This window comes from Agelaius tricolor, unplaced genomic scaffold (assembly GCF_023055355.1).
Source record: "Agelaius tricolor isolate 1412-34295 unplaced genomic scaffold, bAgeTri1.0.p SCAF_47, whole genome shotgun sequence".
In the NCBI taxonomy this organism is placed as follows: Eukaryota; Metazoa; Chordata; class Aves; order Passeriformes; family Icteridae; genus Agelaius; species Agelaius tricolor.
The window spans coordinates 1090179-1110628 of record NW_027269307.1 but is presented as its reverse complement, the minus strand read 5'-3'; the positions used below and the strand labels follow the sequence as shown (position 1 = coordinate 1110628).

At 36.9% G+C, this 20450-nt stretch overlaps 1 long non-coding RNA gene across 1 annotated transcript in view; it reads right to left on the bottom strand.

Annotated features, from left to right (window-relative positions):
- Nucleotides 1–20450, bottom strand: part of LOC139604227 (uncharacterized) — a 33487-nt gene that overhangs the window by 4399 nt on the left and 8638 nt on the right. The window contains exon 2 of the long non-coding RNA XR_011683924.1: nt 6558–6679. This is a non-coding gene — a long non-coding RNA (uncharacterized lncRNA). The remainder of the gene's footprint in view (nt 1–6557; nt 6680–20450) is intronic.

Genomic DNA, 20450 nt, shown 5'->3' with positions numbered 1-20450 from the left:
AAGCCAAATGCTGTGTTGCTGGAATCTGCAGGACAGCCTCCAGCAATGCTCAGTGCTATTTCTGCCATTTGTTCTGCAACTGCAAGGGCTCTCCAAGTACAAACAGTGCAGGTTTGTGCCACATCAGACCTCTGCAATTTTTTTTCAGGAGAGAAAGCTTAACATCATACCGGGGATCAAGGTGCTGCTGGGTTAAGGCACTGTGACAACCTGGGGTTGACTTGAGCCAGAAGAGCTTTCACTACAAATAAAGGATCTGTGGTTTGTTTTTTTGTTTTGCTACAGAGAGTACAAGGCCTCCAAAAAGGTGCTAGAGGAAGAAAAAAGGCAAATGGCTACATGCTGGCCCAAGCCTTCCTTGCTGTGGTTACCCTACAATTGCCCTGAAGATCTGCTCTATCACAAATACCCAATGTTGAGTAGGAAAGATCCCTTCTGCCCCCAGCCACATTTACACCCACGAGCACAAGCTCACAATCCCAACAGAAATCACCTGGAATGCATATGATTCAGGGGTTTATTGACTATGATTATTTGTGAAAGAGATATATTTGGGGTTTGTGCTACAAATGCAAACAAAATTCTGACAGGCTCTGTAGACTTGCAATTACTATACTCAAAGTGCATCTGTGCTTATGAAGCACAAATAATAGAAGCCTTTGTCTCTTTTTCTATCTTGAGATAGGAAAAGGCACTTAAGCCCCTATTTCCAAAGGTATTTCTGTCTTCTATAAGTCACTTAACTCCCACTGAACTTGGTACTTAACTGCCATAGAGAAGCTGACATTTAGGTTTTATCTAGACAATTTCTGAAAATACCTTCAACTCCCTGGAAAGTAAAGGAACAAACATTAGTGGCATCTCTTAAAAATGGAGAATATTTGAGGAAGGTAGGAATAATCAGAAACAGCCAAGCCTAAAGCAAGTTTGGAGGAATGATGCCAGTTTAGGAAAGCAAGAACAGTTTAAGTAACACAGTGAAACAATAAAGTTACACTACAAAATGAAAATAAACAACAGTGAGTTTACCTTGGTTGTATATATTTTAAATATGACTATCCACACCAAAATCAGCTCTAGTCTGGATTTTACCTCTTTATTTAAATTGAGATGGTTAAAAGCACATATAATTTTATTCTCTTTACAGAAACAAATAAAATTGCAAAAAAATCAAAACCAAGTAGAGTGTGAAATTTCACAGAAAATTTCCAAAGACTTCTACAGATGTTTTTAAATGCCTTTATGCTCTTACTTCATTTTATGAGTCACTTGTGATACTTGATCAGCTCTACTTTGCTTTGTATTTATAAAGAATAAAGTGTCAGCTTTATGTCAGGGTGTTGGATGCATCTACATCTCTTCACTCACACGCAATTCAGCTCTGCACCTATGGCCTTGTGTCCTTCCATTTTCACAGCAATAATACAGTTCAATCCAAACCAGACAACTTTACAAGACATTCAGAATGCCTACAAAACATGTGGTCCTCTCTCTCCTTTCTTCCTCCCCATCCCTCACTGAAAATTGTTATTTGTTATTTATACAGAACATTCTGCAATGTGTACCTGGGTGATAGGGAGAAAGGAGAAAACAAGCTCTAGCAACCACACAAAATGCATGTGCCAGTTAATTAAACATTTCCCACCACCTGCATTAAAATTATTTGGAAGTTGTTAGGCAGCTAATTTTTTTCTTATTTACAAAAACCCAAAATAAACAAAAAACCCTAAATAAAACAAACAAACAAACAACCCCCCAAGAAAACAAACAAAAAAAGCAAGAAAAAAATCAGCCAAATAACAAAACCCCAAATAACAAAACCCCAAAAACAAACAAATAAAACCTCTCCCCAAGCAAACAAACAAACCAAATTTGTTCTGCCAAACAAAATATCCCCCAAGTCTTCATTTTGCAAGCCATCACTACCATAAGAGAAGTCTGCCACTGCATATTCTGTCACCAATTCCCAGCTTTGTCCATGGCTGCAATTTTGGGAGTATTGTGGACGATATTGCCATGAATTCTATGTGTAAAAATTTTACGTTGTTTTGCAAAAACAAGTAAAAGAAAATTTTTACCCCCTTCATTCCTTATCTAACAGGTGTTCAAAAATGAGCTACAGGTGTTCAAAAACAATGCTACTCAGTCCCTCAGTTCATCACAGGAAAAACCAAAATAAAACCAAAAAAATAAAGAAAAAAAACCCCAACAAAAACCTACTAGTTCTTTATTTCCCATCAGATTTGTCAAGCATATCCCTCACATTAGATGAGACAAGAAGTCCTTGTGAATGGATCAGTAAGCTCCTTCAAACTATTCAAATAACTTCTACAAATGTCAAGTTTTAGAAAACAAGAGCCTGTGCAGAATATGCCTATATAATTTCACTTTACAAAATATGCTTCAGAAACACGATCCTCTGATACTGTTTTTATTAAAACCACAGCACTGGCAATCACTGCCAGGAAATGATCCTGATCTGAAAGCTCTAGCTGAACAAAGCAACACCTTCAGAGAAGAGGAATGTTTATTATTAAAAAAGTGCTACAAAACCCTGTGATGTAAAAAAGAAAGCTGTGTACCTTCTTAGAGAGAGCTGCCGTAATCCTGCTGAGGAACATTCGTGTGCCTTGCTGAACTACCCATGTAAGGCTGGCCAAATGTTTGATTAAATTCTCAGAGTAAGCTCGGCAATCCCAAACAAAATTCTGGTAGAATCTTCTTAATGTTAACCAGGTGTCCAGAAACAGATGAGTACTCTTCTGAGGAGTGCTTTTAATATAACAGTTTAAAGTAAATAACCATTTTAAAGTATAGTATAAAGAGAGGGGTTGGTTTGCTTTTATGTTTTTTTCCCTAAAGTTCAGTGCTACTTAAAAGCTGCATTAAATTTAGCAAATTGGGGCTGAGGGGTGTTGCAGTTGTATTGAAAAATAGACTCTCATTACACTGATAGGAGTGGACTTTCAAAAGAGATTTGTAATTTTATCATGTGTCACAGACATCTTTTATGAAAAATCCTTTCCTTAGGATTTTTTCCTCCTGAGAAGCTGAGAGGCCTCAGGAACAAAATGTAAACATTGATTATCTGCTGCTGTGGAATGCAACAGGTGGATCTGTGATTGGCCCATGTTGAATGTTTCTAATTAATGGCCAATCACAGCCCAGCTGGCTCGGACAGAGAGCTGAGCCACAAACCTTTGTTATCATTCTTTTTTTATTCTATTTTTAGCTAGCCTTCTGATGAAATCCTTTCTTCTATTCTTTTAGTATAGCTTTAATGTAATATATATGATAAAATAATAAATCAAGCCTTCTGAAACATGGAGTCAGATCCTCATCTCTTCCCTCATCCAATAACACCTGTGAACACTGTCACAGCCATGAGCTACAGAAATCAAAGTTTTGGTCTGTTTTTTTTTTTTTTCCTTGGTTTTGTGTTTGCTTCATGTGTGGTTTGGGTAGAGGGATTTTGTGTGGGTAGGGCTTTGCATTTTTGAAGACAAACCTAAAATTTTCATATGCCCGCTCAATATTCAAGGTGTTAGACTCACAGAAGAAACCATCCAATATGCAGGGTTACGTGAAGCAAAATGAAACAGGCATGCAAAAAAGCAAAAGGTTTTGGCTTTAACCCCAGCTGAGAGTTCAGAAGCCTCATGAATTTGAAGCACCTCCAGCTCAGTCCAAGGAGTTTCCCAATCTGCTCCTACAAGTCACAGTGACAACAGCTCCCTGTGCACCACCCCACCTTTTCTGAAATCACTCCAGAATGTAATTGTGCCACAGATGTGTCTGTAAAATCCTCCCTATGCTTGTTTCCAGCTTCATAATTATGAAAGACCTCCTAATTGGTTTTCCTCATTTGGTCAACTCTAAAAGAAAAGTGCCCAGCAATACAGCTCTGTGTGTGCTGGGAAGGATGAAAGTTTGGCAAAGTCTCACAGATATGTGTGCTTAGCAGAAAGATTTTTAAATGTAGAGTCTGAAGAAGGAATAGAAATGAAAGCAAGTTTTGATATAGAACAATTGCTGAGCCAGTCTTACTGGATAACCAAGGAGGCAAAGGGTGTGTTAGTTAGAAGGGGTTTTTATGACTTAGGGCAAAGGATAAACCCACCTCAAACAAGATGTTTTTACCAAGCACAAAGATAGCACAGGCAAACAAGGCAGCAAATGTGGCAAGTAGAAAAAAGGTCCCAGAATTTTCCAATGCAAGAAACCTGAAAAACAACTTCTAGCTTAAACTGTAATGTACTAACTTGTAGTGATTGGAGAACAGTAACATGAATCTGGTAATTACAGTAGTTATGATAGGCTATAGATAATAGTTAAGGTATAGATTGGTTCTACTGTATGAAGATGCTCAGCAAAGAAAGTTTATAATGCACTGTAACCAAAAGAAAAGTATATAATGCACAGTAACCATAACCAAAGGGTCTCCAGGCCTGCCTGCAGCTGGAGCTGACAGCTGTGGGCACAGGCTCTGTCACCCACAACCCTGGGGTGCTGTAACATCTTGGATGCAATAAACTGCATTTTGGAGAGCCCCTGGAGTCCTTCATCTCTCATTTAGGCTCTTACATGTGTGCTTTATTTAAATTTCGCTTTAATATCCAAAAGAATCTTTTCACATCCTTAAGCATCCAGCCAGAATAAATATGGCTCCTAGTTCTAAGCAGGGAGCTTTTTTCTTGCTCACTGGCTTGCTTATGACTATACAATTTAATTAACGTTTCTGTAGTACTTTTTCTGCCAGATAGTGACTTCTTTCTTCAACTTTGCTTTTCAAAAACACTATATAATAAATCACAAGGGAAAAATCTTTATTTTTAATTTTTCCATTTATGTATTTAATGAACATTATTGAACTTTTGCCAAGTATTTATTGGAAACTTAGAATAAATATCTGCAAACTACTAATTCATTTCTGTCTGTGAGGATGAAGTGTTCTGCTGACACCAGAATTTTAAGAAAAATTAGCTCTTTTATTAGAAATCTGCTCTTCATTTTCAGTAACATTATAAAAGGCTGAGTTTTAAACTAAGCTAAAAATCAAAAGCTGTTTGCTTTTTTTAATTTTTTTATTGAAGCTTTTCCCTCCTTTGAATATAACAAGTTTTGAGGAAACCTTCAAAAACACAGACTGCAGAATGCCATGCCAGGCCTACTACTAATTAGTGCTCTGCACTGGATTTGGAGTTTTCAGCAGTGAGGACCAGGCTGGCCTCTTGAACTGCTTTAGTTCTGCCTGCAGTTCTCTCTCTGGAACACACATTGTGCAGATGAATCTGCTGCATTTTGATGCACAGCTCCTCAGATCTTTTCAATGCCTTGCTACTGGGAGGTTTTCCTTCCCAGCTGACCCCTGATAGGTGCACCAGTGCTCCCATTTCCCCATTTCATCAAAGTCTCAATCCTCTCTTGGTACCGTTTGTTCTCAGTTATTAACCTGCCTCTCTGACAGAGCTGCTCATGTTCCATTTGAGGATAGGCATATTTCAGCTTTAATGGCCTAAATACAAGAAAAAGTGAAATACTGGCACAAACACCAAAACTCTTACTGTACTCACCCCCAAATTTCTCTGTCATATGCCCATTAAAGAGTTATTGTCAGCAAGTTGGCAGGGGTATCTTGAGTTATAAAATGGAATCTACTTTATCACAGACCTCTAAGGCATGGTATTGATTGTTTAATTATGAAACACAACTAGTCTTCTTTAGGAAAAAAATGTGAAGCTGCTTCTTTGTGAAGATGCTCTGTTATTCTCAGAGTATTTCATCAGTAGAGTGAAATAGAATTCAGTATTTAGCAGCATTATTTCTTTCTTGATGATATTTTGACAGGATCAGGTCCATTAAAATAGAGCTTTTAGTGCACCATCCTTTATGTCTGTGTGTAAACTACCATAGTTATCTGAAGTTTTCACACTTATAATGTATCTAAAGCATCAATTATAAATCAAAGCATTCAACATTCAGTAGGTTTCAAATTATGAATGCTCTTGATCATATTTCATCTTACAGCTCCTTTGACAAACTATATGACAAAAGATTTTTTTTAAAGCCTAATCTTTACTAAATAATTGGCTATGTAATTGTTATGTTTTTGCATTTATGAAAAGGAACTGTGTATTTTCCTCCTGAATTCTTTCTAGGCTAAGAAAACCACAAAACCAAAACAAAAATTGAAACCACACTTTACTGCTTCTGAAGGGGTCCTTCCCACAATATCCACAGACTCATCACAGGCAAAAGTTAAATACATCAACATAAGAATAAAATTATGATTTGGTTGCTTGGCATATGTGTAGTCCTGTATCAGATGCACTTTAAACGGAAATTACAGCTTGCAATGTTATTTTCATATACAGCCCTGACTAGAAGTAAAATTTTAAAAAATAAAGTTTATTTTTTGGCTATCACAAATTCTTGATTCAAGATGTGAATATTGACTGTGGCTAGGCTGTAGGCCAAATTTATGAGTTGAAAATAAATCTCGATATTAAAGAATATAGATGCCAGTGTGTGGTGGAAGTCTGTGCATGTACACATACCTGCTTTAAATTGGGCTAGATGTTTTCCTGCCTCAGAACTGTTCTGCACATCCCTTCAGTTCTTCACATCATCCCAGGCTAAGGATTGAAATGAATCCTGGTGTGAAATGCTATCCTCTCTCCTGCAAGCAGAAAGAAAGAGAATTGTGGCATAATTCTGCTGTCACAGAGCACTCCTGGGTTCATTAGCAGCAGCAGCAGCACAATGAACAGGCTGCCTTGTGAGGAACGTGCTCCTCACATGTAGAGCACAGATTGTGCCACTCATGACATCATGTCACAGCTGGTACTGACCTACCACAATTAACTTCAGGTTCCTTCATCTCTGCTCCAAGATAAATAGATAAATAGTAACTATTTCCCAAAAAAATCATCTTTTCTGGTCTGCTTTTCTACTTTTTTTTTTTTTTTTTTTTGAGAGGGTGATGGTTTGACCAAGGTATTTCCTATTTCCTGCAGTCTGAGAGAGCAAACCTATTTTTGCACCCTTATCAGCTGTGGAAATCTGTGACATGATTCACTGTTTGCTGGAGTAAGTGGACAGCCTACCATTGATCTCAACTGATGAAAAACTTGACCTTTTACATGCAAGTTTTTACTCCCAAAGGAAAGCCAGGAATGGCTAGAAAAGCACAACTCAAAGTTATGAAGACCTAGTTTGGGCCATTTTTTCATTTGTGTCTTCTTTTTTTCCTCTCTGTATTGTCCTGATCCTTTTCTAGGTTTGTGGGCAATTCTTGGATTTGAAGACAAAACCTTTTAGTATTTCTGAAGGAGATAGACATGCACAAATCACAACTACTTTTTACTGGAGTTTTCCTGAAGGATGACCATCAAGAACAGTACAGCAGATCATAATGCTTTTGTTTTAACAATGATTTTTTTTTTACTTTTACTCCTCCAAATTGATTGATACCTACCTACCTACAAAAGGGCATTTGATAGTCTGGTTTGTCTTTGTTGTTCACTGGAAAATTCCATAAACATGGCTTTGTAATTGCATAAATTAGCAGGCCTTTGCCTGTGTAAAATTGATAACTTCTGGTGGCACATCTTAATTGTAGCACTCCCTAAAAACTAAGTACTCCACATTACACCCTTTTAAATGAAATTATTAAAGTGTATGTATCTATGGGGTTGTGTATAGGGTACTGGTAAAGTGCAGACCACTGTATCATGTAGAAAAAATCTAGTTAATTAGCACATCAAATTTAAGTGTAGTTCAGCATTCTCCAGGTTACCAGATCATTTGTATCAAGTTTTGTCAATTTAGCAATGTTTATTTCTTCTTTGATCAAACCCAAGATTCTAAAGACCTTTCAAAACAAGATTGAAAATAAAATTTGAGACAAAATTTGCTGTTCTGATGACATCATGTACAGCCAGACAAACTACTCAACTCCCCAAATGGAGTTGTAAGCAAAGTTTGCAAATGTATGCACTTTGATGCTCAAGTGTTTGCCTATACTCACCATGAAGCAGAAATTACTCTAAAATGAATTAATTTCAAGACTGATAACCTCTCAAATGCCAGTATAATTAACTGATCATCAGACCTGCATGAAGCATCACATTACTTAGACCTACACAATGCGTGAACAACCAGTCTTGCAAACAATTTACAGTATTTTAGATAGCTAAGATTCACTTTAAGAGTTAAGGAAAGTTGTGCTTGAAGCAGTAATATTTAAACACAGACCAGAAAAAAAAAAAAATCAAACATCACTCTAGAAAAATACTGAATTTGGGTGAAATGCCACAGATTGACTATTAATAGTCTTTGCTTTCCCCCACATGGCATCTTTTAGATTTGATACCATTGTTTCTGACAATGAAACAATGCATAACAAGTGCAGTTAGGGCAAATTTACAGAAGTTTATGAAAGTAAGGAACTACTCACTGAACAATTAAAATTGTGGGAAGTGGGTATTTTATTTGTAATTTTCTACAACAAGACCCTAGGGATACATTAGACTAATGATTCAATAATCATTAAGAGCTTAGAAGTATGGGGCCCTTACAAAAACAGATTCTTACTGAAACATCAGTTTTAAATAGAATAATACTGTATTGTGGATTCTCTTTTCTGACAGAGTACTCTGCCAGTACTTTGTGAACTTCAGGAGGTACTTGGAGCAACACTTTTAAGAAAGTCATGATATTTTTAATTTCCCTGAACATTTTTCATGTACCCCTTATATGGCATTTGAATGTTACTCCCATGTCACTTCAGACAATTCCTAAAATGCATTAAACTAGAATAAAAAAAAATGTTATCAATTCTGATGTTTCAACTACAGCCCAGATGATTCCTCATAGGTCTGCTGGGAATGTGTCCAGTGATTCCTGAACATTTGAACTCCACTTCAGTCCATTTTTAATTTTTACGTTTTCCTCCAAAATTCCTCCTTGGTCTCCTTCTGGACCCCCAGAAGCTGCAGCACTCAGAAAATCTCCCTGTTCTGAGTAGTCTCTCTCTGGTGGTGTGGAGTACCAGCCTGGAATTGAAATCATACTAGTACCAAAAGGGAGCTTCCTTTGATGTCTTAAATCAATATTTTCAAGCACTTTGGGGGAAAAAAATTACCCACAGATAACTTTCATAGATTTGGAAAAGTGAAAGAACAAAACACCAAACAAGTGAGAATGTTCCCTTTCTCCCCACACAGGTTTTTGCTGCTGCCTCCCACAGAAAGCTACTTGTGTTACCCTTTCAATACATTCTATTGAGAAGGGCACCAAGGAAATCTATTCTTTCAGCAAAATTAAGAAAAGACACAAGAAGTTAAATGTTGTTCATTAAGGAATTGGTACTGCGTGTAATTTTCAAGCCTAGGGTTGTGGTTTATAAATATAATTTTTCTTATATTTATGCTAGAAAGAATGCTTCTCTTCATCCATAATGGAAATACACACCCAAATTAGGGACCTTTCAAATCTAGTCCGGCCTAGAACTCTTTCAGTCACTGTCACACTGGAAGCAGTGCCCCACAGCCCACCCTGGAGCCCCAGCCCAGCCCCAGAGCAGATGGGTGACCAGAAGACCCATCTGGGAGGAGGAAGTGACCACAGGAGGCCAGAGCAGGTTAAAAACATTGCCCTGAGGCACACATGGTCATATCCCTCCTGTTCTGGGATTTTATGGCGGTTGAGCCTGTGCTAGGATCCAAGAGGCAGTAGCTCTAGCCTGCCTTCCTTCCTTCCTTCCTTCCTTCCTTCCTTCCTTCCTTCCTTCCGCCACTTCCGCCACTTCCGCCACTTCCGCCACTTCCGCCACTTCCGCCACTTCCTTCCGCCACTTCCGCCACTTCCTTCCGCCACTTCCTTCCGCCACTTCCTTCCGCCACTTCCGCCACTTCCTTCCGCCACTTCCTTCCGCCACTTCCTTCCGCCACTTCCTTCCTTCCGCCACTGCCTTCTGCCACTTCCTTCCGCCACTTCCTTCCGCCACTTCCTTCCGCCACTTCCTTCCGCCACTTCCTTCTGCCACTTCCTTCCTTCCTTCCGCCACTTCCTTCCTTCCTTCCTTCCTTCCTTCCTTCCTTCCGCCACTTCCTTCCGCCACTTCCTTCCGCCACTTCCTTCCGCCACTTCCTTCCGCCACTTCCTTCCTTCCTTCCGCCACTTCCTTCCGCCACTTCCTTCCTTCCTCTTTTCTATTCCTAGTTTCTTCTCCTTGAAGTATGGTAATCTAAAATTGGATGGGTAAAATTTGCTAAGTTGATGCTCAATGAAATGGTTAAGGTTTTGTCTTAAGTCTTCCAAATTTCTGATCTCCTAAAGCTTGCCAGAAAAGTTTGGTTTTTGACCTCCTGTTAAAATAAAAAGCTGTTGCATTTCTCCTGTGTACCCATTTCAAGGAAAAGTAGTACCTCAAGCCTCTATTAAATAACTTCTTCTGAGCAAGAACTGTCCATTACAGTTGGTAATGGACAAAGTGATGCCAAACAAGTCATCCCAAACAAACCATTAGATTTTCCACATTTTTGAGATATAGTCTAAGTCCTTCTGCTCTCACATCTAGAGTGATGGAACAATCTCTTAATTCCAGAACTGGAATAATCTCTTCTCCCATCCCCAAATATATGCTGTGTACATCTTCCCACTGCAAGCAGCATATTGTAGCATGCATGTACTACAAGCCAGTGTGATACATTTCCTGTAATCTCCAGTTCTCTCTGAAGGTTTATTTTGTTTGCATGTGAGTATGCAAACTCATATGCAAACATAAAAAAAGTTTCAGATGCTCTGACTCCGCTGTCTAAATACAACTTGATAATAGTTGTGAAATGCAGGGTTATCCTCTGAATATAGAGCTAACTTCAACACAGTAATTGAAACTGAAAATATTTATACACAGATGTTAACCAAGTAGAAAATACCACATGCACTGTTTCACAGCTTTGAAACCAGGCCTTTACACATTTGAAGGTGATCTATGTAATTAGCCCTCAAGTATTTTAACACAGACAAGATAAAGATTATGGGACCAGACTGAAGAGAGAAGGGTTAATTATTGCTTTTCCTGAGAAACCCAGGGTAAATTGCTCCAAAAATCTGAAATATAAATCTGACCATTCACAGTCACTTTTTAATTGGAGATTTAGACTGAGTTTCTGTAATATTCTATCTACACAAGTGAAAGCAAAATCCAGCTTCATAGCTTCCCTCAGGATAAAGCCGGCAAAATCTTCAAATTATTTTTGCATTATACAGCTGGAGCAATATATGAATTTTTATACCTTTCATTAGAATTTAGCAAACACAAAACTACTATCTGAATACTGAAGAAGGAATTCTGCTTTTTTTTCTTAATCCCAAGGATTCAGCAGGAGAAAAAACTCCAAACCCTTCACATTTTCCTTACTCCTGTTGCCTTCAAATGTGGCCAAAGTTGCTGAACAAGACAGATTCACAGATGGAAAACAGCAGAAGACAGAACACTTTTCCAGTCATTTGGGTGTACAGAAGGCTCAAATTCTAATGCCAAGATTTCAACATTAGAACATTAGAATTGGATGAAATACCCAACAGGAAGGCTTGAGTCATTAGAAAAATAGACAGAAATCTAAGCAGCAACTAAGACACCAGATTTATATTTTATCACTAGCATAGTTCCATGTTAAAACAGCCTGTGGGGTGGAATAATTTCTCATGGATCATGAATCAGCTGCTTTTCCACAGTGTGCAGCGTTCAACTTGGTCCTACAACCAAGACTAATGGTGTGGCACTCAGTAATTGAAGCAGATCTACACTGCCTTTTGGAATTGGACTGATTTCTATTCCAGTTGCTTTGGGAACTAACCAGATCATCACAAAAAACTGATTAAAAAATTTATCAGAGTGACATTATAGAGTTCCTGCTTAATACACTGAAGCACTGAAGGTCTGATCCTGCAGTGCTTATTCCCATGAGCAATACTTAATGAAATGCCCATTCCTGCTCACCTAAAAAGAATAATTCATGAGCAAAGATTTCTCATTTAAGTATTTACAAGAAGAGGTCTTCTCTTTGACCTTTCAATTACATTATCATATATACTTAGAAGTCATGGTATTAACAGCCATATTTTATGGCTTTATATTTACATATTCTAAGTGCTTTAAAAGTTACAAATTGATATGGTGGTAATCATTTTCCTCACTTATTTCGCTAACACTTGAAAAGTAATTTCAGAGAACTTTCACTTCTAGCATTAACTTAGCTTTCTATGGAATACATGCTGACCTTAGCAGTACTACCAGTGTTCAGGATTAAATAATGACTAGAAGGTGATTTCTGTTAAAGTCAAATGAATAAAAGTAGGATGAGACTCAAAATCAAACCATAATCCTGAGTGCCTCATATAGGTAAAATTAGATTTTTCTGTAATGAACACTATTTATGTCGCTCCTGTACTCTTAAATATTTCAATTATCTGCACTGATAGAAAAGAGCAAACCTTCATTGATCTAAAACATTATTCTATAACATACAAGAATTATTTAGGATTTGACAGGCATACACTGGATATTAGGTTTTTCAGGGAACATGGAATAGCCAGAATGAACATCCAGCATCACACAAGCATTCTGACCCAACACACAGTGTTTAGGGAGGAAGAGAAGTATCGCTTAAAAGGTCATGGCTTGGACATTTTGTCCTTCAGATATTAAAAACAATTTCAGAAAGCAGTTTTTATTCAAAGAGAGTGAGCAAAATCTGGGTACAGGTAATGTGTGGCTCCAGGCAATAAGATGATAGGAGCATTGCTGTACCTGTCCCTGGAGCTGATGTCCACCCCTGGTCAAAGTATCACATATGCCAGGGGCAATGTGAGTGGTCCATAATATCATCCATAAAACCCTTTTCTTCTTTCAAACTTCTCATAATTCAAGGAATGAATTGCCTTTCTTGCCTGTTTCGTCTACCTGTTTGCAATTTCATTTCACTCTTCTATTAATCTGAGGCCTCACAAACTATATCATTCTGCAAATCCAATCACATCATCAGCTCCAATTTCAGTCCACAGCAGCGAGTTATTGAACTGTGAAAAGAAAGAGCCAGAGATCTGTTTCTGCACCTAAGACCTGCTCAGCCTTGTTTACTAATTTAATTTGATAACAAAGTTGGTAATTCCATTTCTTCCCAAATATTTGAACGTTACATTTTTCCAGGTACATATCTGCTCATTTGATCTAATGGCTGTCCTTTCAAAAATGTCACAGAAAGCCATTAGCACAGCTTCACCAGTGTTAAATGGTTGGACATAAATGCTGATTGCTGAGAACAATCTCCTTTGCCCACAGCACAGTGATGTAAAGGTTGGATAATTTTATTACTTTTAATAGCATTTGCAGCTATGCAAGCTAAGCCAATGATATGGGTAATCAAATCTCTGACTTACAGGGTGACCACCTGTGGCTATTAGGGAAGGAATCCCCATTCTTTTAGGCCCAGGCACAATGCCACATAACCAATGGGTTGCCATTTCAGAGAGGGCAAAGGGACGAGAAGAAGGATGAAGAAATTGCTCTGGATGGCAAAAAAAAATTCGTTTTCAGAATTCCTCATTGCCCATTCACAGAGAATCTTAAACATAAAGTATGGGGGACTTGTGAAGTCTCCTTGTTGCCCCCTGCACCCTCCAGACTGCACATTTGGCAGGTCTGAGACCTGTCTGTGAGAGTCAGATGCACAGTGCTGCCAAAACAGGCAGACCTCACCCCATGGCTGTCCCCTGTGCTTCCCTCTGCCCTGCTGTGGAGCTGCACAAATTTTGGAAGCACAGAATTTTCAGCTGCAAGAGGCAATCCCAGTGCCACTGCTGACTGTCATCTTCCACAAACGAGGGTGGAAGAGCTTCAAGGCAAGTGGTCTGTTCACTTATTAAGATCGCCTCATTTCCTTAATTGTAGACTAATTGTGCAGGCTGACCACAATTTAATTGGGTATAAAGAGAGAATAGTGACCTCAAAACTAGTGAGGTAAAACTGGGTTGTAGATATTTTCCAAGTTACACAGCATTTCCTTCGTTATTCCTTATCCTGTTGTGGTTTTTGGGTCTCACCTTTGCAGATTTAAGCTGGAGCCTCAACATGGCATGGTGCAGAAAATACATGTTGCACTTTTGAGTACTTGAAATAAGCTGTCAAATTTCAGAGTGATTTCAAGCCTCTCTTTTGAAACTGTGCAAATGCACTGCAAATTATATAGTGAATATATTAAAAGAAAGAACACAAAATATTTAGTCCCAAACTGCTGCATATTTGAGTTAAGATTTATTCCATGGAAGCTACCATGGCTACTAAATCCTGAACTTCAGATCCAGAGATCTGCTAAACCAGATGAACAGCAAAATATTGTTCAAAGAGGTAGATGATAAATCAGAAATACTTCCTATGTGAAATTAGGAAACATGAAAGTAACTTCTTCTTTTTTTATGATGCACTCACTTTCAAGAATGCTGCATTGCAGAAAGCATTTAGCTTGTCATGTTATTCTATTATTTTATTTTACACTTCATTCGTTTCTATTACATAGTCTTGCACTTTATCATTAGGGTGTTCTGTTGTTGCAAACAGGCACATTGAATTCTGATCCAGTTATTCCAGAAAAAAATTTTGTCAGCCTTTAAACTGAAACAAATGGATGAGTGTGACACTCAACAGTTTTAATAATGTGTGGACTCTTGGGTATTCATGGCCTTTAGATGCCTAAAAATAATAATGTTTTTGTATGAAAAATGAATATTGATTAATGAACTGATTTTTTTTTTGAACAGCAGTTCAGCCAGTAGCTATACTTGTCATGAAACTTGTTATAAATCACATAATGTATATACCAAGCAAATTGAATTTTTCCACTGCAAAATGCCTCCCTATCATAGGCATATATCCACTGCTCTCCTTAACAATGGAGGACAAACACTAAAAAAACAACTATCCTCCCTGACATATGCTTCACAAATTTATGCATGAATAATTATCAGAAAAAAATCAGCAATATTGTAACCATCTGTGAAAGTAACGAGCTTCTGTGTAAACCAATATCCTATACACATAAAAATTCCTTTATCTGCAGGTGCTAGTACTGGAAAATGCTACCATTTTTCTGGAGTTGAAGATATACTCAGTATTAATTATTTACAATTTATTTTTCCAGTAAAATGGAGACTGAACTACCATTACTGTAATATACCTCTGATAAGCCACAAAGACCCTAAGAATCTTCAAATTTGACTAGACAATCAACTTCAGATGATAAAAAAATATATAGCAATTAATTCATTCAGTTGAAGAAAGAAGCAATGAAAGGAAAATAACTTCAATATGCTCACAAGGAAAAACATGAAGGGTGGAATATTTAACACAAAAAATATTAGTAAATATTATCACACTCCTGTAGAAATTTTAAACATGCTGCAAAGACTTTAATAAATTGAAACTTAAACCCATACTCTGTTATTTGTTACATGCATTAAACCAAGCCATTCCTCTGGAGTTAGAAACAGGAGATTCCCAGAGCAGGGCCAGATATCAAAGTGCTTCTGCTAATCCATCTGCTGCCTCCTGAGTCACCTGAAAAGCTCACCCAACACCCTTCTTCCCCTCTCACCTCCAGCCTGAATCTTTTGAAGAGTTTATTTTTTTCCACTTGGCTCTTAAAATGAAAGGCACTAGAGAATCACACTTTTTTTTTTGTTGTTTGGTTGGGGTTGGTTTTTTAAAGCATGACCCTTTTAACACTTCATTTTATGTATTTCATTAACCATAACACTAAGGTCTGCTGCCCTCATTCCCATGACACTCAAAACCAATAAAAGTGACAGAATCTGGATGTATCTCACTTCTTTCATTTCTCTCCACAAAATTTACCTTGTTTCATCACACTTAAAGGATCCAGAAATAGTGGATATAATAAATATCCTGCACATAAATATTGGAAAGGGTGGGGTGGGGTACTTAGGGGCTTCTAGGAAAACTCTAATTTCTTTTTGTACTGAAACATTCTAAAGGAAGAAAGCTTATCTTCTCGCTGCATTTCACAAAAATTTCTCTTAATTGCACAAATCATGATTTTCTACATTTTCTCTCAAAGCTCTTTGTGGAACTCCTTTGATTCAGAGTACTTAAAGTTGCCTATTACTTGAACAATAACTTCCTTCAATAACATGTAAAATACAGGCAATTCTGTCAATCTGAGGTATTATTCCTAATCTTTTAGACAGAAGAAAACCATGTCATTTTAGATGAAAAAAAACCAAACACAGCAATCTGAGCAGCAACAATCCAATGTTGAAGCAATTCAGTTAGTTGATTTCTCCACTTCTCAATCTTTGGGTATTTTCACAAAAAAGTAACTTGATTTTTTTTTAAACTCACCAGACAAACCACAGAAGGGTTGCTTATAACAGAAGCACATAAGACAGGATATTCCTTAAATCCAGAAGTAAGGCAAAGCAGCTCTTCCTAATGATCTGTTTGTGAATGAAATTGACTGTTTTTCTAGCATGTCTGGTAGCAGTCAGGAGAACAACTTATGGATCCAAAAGGACCTTCTTTGGTTTAACATGTCTCTGTTTTGCAGAAACACACAAAAAGTTTATTTTCAGGGAGCCAAAACGATTGAAAACAAAATAAAAAGGGCATGTAAATCTTCATAATGTAATTACCCTGATTAATTAACATATATTGACAACACAAAGTATGATTTTATTAAAAAGCTGTAATTGGAGTCAACCACCAAAATCCTTTAAAAACTTGCCTTGCTGTTCTTCAATCTCAATTTTGTCTCTGCTTGTAAATATTTAATGGCTTTCATTTTTGCAAATGAATAGAATTGCATTTGGCTTATAAGAAAATAGCTTTGTAACCCTATTACAGAGTGTGCTATCTCAGCACTTGCCACAAGTATAAATCTTCTCCAGAACATTAACATGTGCAAGAGAAAATAATCTTCATCTCACAATCAATGGAATTTTAAAAACCCCACTTATTTGGCAATTGACACTTTTGGAAAAGTTGCATCTTTCAGATAAACAAATTCTAAAGAGCTGTAAATTTTCCATCATAAAAGAGTGGGATATTCAGAGGTTTCTAAGCAAAAAAACAAACCAGGAATTACAATGCTACTTTGTATGTTGTTTAAAAACTCTTGTTGCAGTTTTTAAACAACTTTTTGGCACATTTTAACTAGCAAGTTTAGGAAGCCTTGCAGCACAAAATCCTCAGCATTTCTACACAAATCAAGCAAAGGAATGATTCTTACATGGGATTACTATTAGATCTCTCTAAATGTAAGCATACCATATAAAACAGAACATTTTCTACAAGTGCACAACTAAAACATTTTCAACACTTTTCCTGAATTCCACTTAATTTTATAATGGGTCTCTATTATAACTATAAAACTCAGGACTTTTTCCTCCTTCCTTGATGTTAAAACTCAAAAACAAATTCTAAGAAACTTTTAGAAGTTCTACACAGACATGAAACTTCAAATGACCAAGAAATTCTCTGAAAGAAAACTCTCTTCATGTTATTTTTTAGAATAGGTAGAATTACAAACTTTTTGCTGATCTGGTCGAGTCTATGACCTTCCATTTCTTCATTTCACTGGGACTCTATCTAAACATTTTTTTTATTGTCAGCCTCAGTCATGAGTCTCACAGTTAAGAACCAGAAGGAATGGGAAAAGCCTAAAAAAGAAACAAGGAGTGGAACCCCTGAAGCTCTTGGTGGAATCAAGGATGGAGTAGAAAAAAATAAACAAAACAAAACAAAAGAAAGCAAAAGAAAATGTGGCCAGCTCAAGGTTTCCAAGAAAGAAGGTCACCAGCCAGCACAGCCTGGGATGACACTCCAATGCCTGCAGCTTTTAAATATGCCTCACAAGAAAGGAATAAGCAAGCTGTGCAAGAAGAGCAGATGGAAAAAATTTACCAGTACTAGTATAAAGTAGAGCAGAGAGGCTGTGTGTTCTAGGAGCAGAGCTGCAGAAGCTTGAAGACAACTGTTGTATAAATAGTCTTTAAAGAAAGCAAGTATGATCTCACCAAAATGCTTCCTAAATGACATGGTTTCAAGATAAAGAACAGTCTCATTATGATAAAATGTATCAGCAGAATAAAAAAGCTTCTAAAATTAGCAGGCAACACTGAATAATCCTCAGGCATGCTAGCATGAAGTAGTGAAAAGTTTAAGCATTAAAAAAATGCATTGGTAAAATTTAATAAATTTAGTAAAATTGAATTCCATAATTAAAGTTATAAATTTCATTGAAAAATGGTAATATACCAAAATCTAAACCTTGTTTCAGCATAGCTAACAAAGTATTTCCTTTCTTATTTTAGAATTGTCATGCAGGTGCAATTAAGTTTGCCATACAGGAGAACGCGGACCTGAAGTCCAGGGCAAGTATTAATTCAATGTTTTTTTACCTTTCCTTTCTTAACAAGGAATAAATTCTGCTCCTGGATTATTTATAAGAGCTAAATGACACATAGCATTGACACACAGAAGGTTTGGCTCCTCTCAGTGCAGAGGTAAACCTCCACTTGCTTCACATATTCATAGGGACTTGGACAGATCAGATGCAAGTCAGAACATACTGGGAGAAAAGCTGACTGTAGCCAAGAATCAGAGCATTAAAATGAAAAAGTAAAAAAGATTCTCATGGGAATCAGCAAGGTGTCCAGTCCCACAGCTGTGAAGAAGCTTTAAAGACAAAGATTAAATAGGAAAATATTGCTTAAATTTAAAATGTTTGAGATAGTGATAATTAAACCTCTGGTTTTGTTCACTTTTACATTCAATAAGTGAAGACTCTGGAGGAGCAAGGCTTGGTTCTGTAGCCTATTTTTTCATAAACTTTGTGAAAAATCTCATTTGCTGTATGAAGCAGCAGATGCTCATTTCTGATACAGCCTTTGCATGTAGCCCATATCCTACAGTCCCTGTGTAGAGGGAGAACACACACAAGTTTCACATTAGCTCCTGCATTACAGGAGCTGAATTATAGATGCAATCACCTCACTATCTTCAAGCTACTTGGTAGAAAATTCAAAAAATAAAGCAATTTATTCTTAGAGACTAAATACTCTTCTCCTGGACTCTTCAGTCTGTCTCTGTGAACACCTTAGAATTTTATTTTAATTGCTAACTTCATCAGCAGGAAATTATAGGCTTCAAGAACAGAATGCAGGAAAGCTTCAGATAGTAATAATCCATGACTAAATACAATCTTAAAAGGTGAATGAATACATGTTTAAAGAGTTTTGTTTAAATCCACTGCCTGAACAGTTCTAATTCTGTAACCTGCATAATTTACTGCATTGTGATTACTAATATATTTTTAATGTTAACTGTACTATAATCATTGTTCAACATATACAAAAGAATAAAAAGGATAGAAAAATGTATGTATGCATTTGATAAATTGCATTTAGTAGGTTTTCTATAATAAAAGAATTGATTAGAATTTAGAGGAAGATATAGTTCATAAATTACTGAATATACTGACATTTTAATATATTTCCAGTGAATATTCACTTCAATTAATCTGCAGATTCCTCATAGTATAAACAAGTCAGTTTGTTTTAAATACAGACTACAAAAATATGCACTGTATTTTAAAATCTACCTTTCCGCAACATGAGATCTCTTGTTTTTTAAAATTTCTTCTTAGTTTTTAATGCAATCATATTGTATTAAATGCTATAGCTTAGGGCAGTATTCCATTACACATTTATAGGTCTATGACCATATAAAAAAAAAAAGTCAAGGAGGAGGAAGGAAGATGAATACAATTCATAGGTTATTCTACGTCTCCACTCTTCAGCCTGACTCCTGTTACCTCCTACTGTAGGTAACAAAAAATCACCATCTGCTGCATTATTCATTTTGTAGGCTTAGGCCTAAAATAAATCCAGGAGTTAGCATAAATTGATAAACATATAATATTAATATTTTCTTCTTATATCATTACTAAAAGAAGAGAACAAATGTTTCTTATTATCTAAAGGGAAAGCAATGTACAAGAAGTTCTTGAAAGATCACAAGATCACACAAACATATGAACAAACTTCTCTAGATTAAAACTAGGGGTCAACCTCAAATGTGAGAAGTATTTTATACAAAGCAGAGCAATACTCAGCCTGAATATAATTTGTTATTATTATAAATATAATAATCTTGCTTCTCCTTGTTTTCTGGGCACAAATCTGTGTGTAGATAACATGCCTGTGTGTGAAAATGACAAACAACATGGGGAAAGGCAGCAAGAGTCCATGTTATTTTCTGGTGTTGGTCCATGGATTAGGCACATCAGGGTATGGACCACAGAAGGACATGGCAGTGCTTCTACCAGGGACACAGGAGGTTGTGTTTCTTCACTTCCCTGAGAGCCACT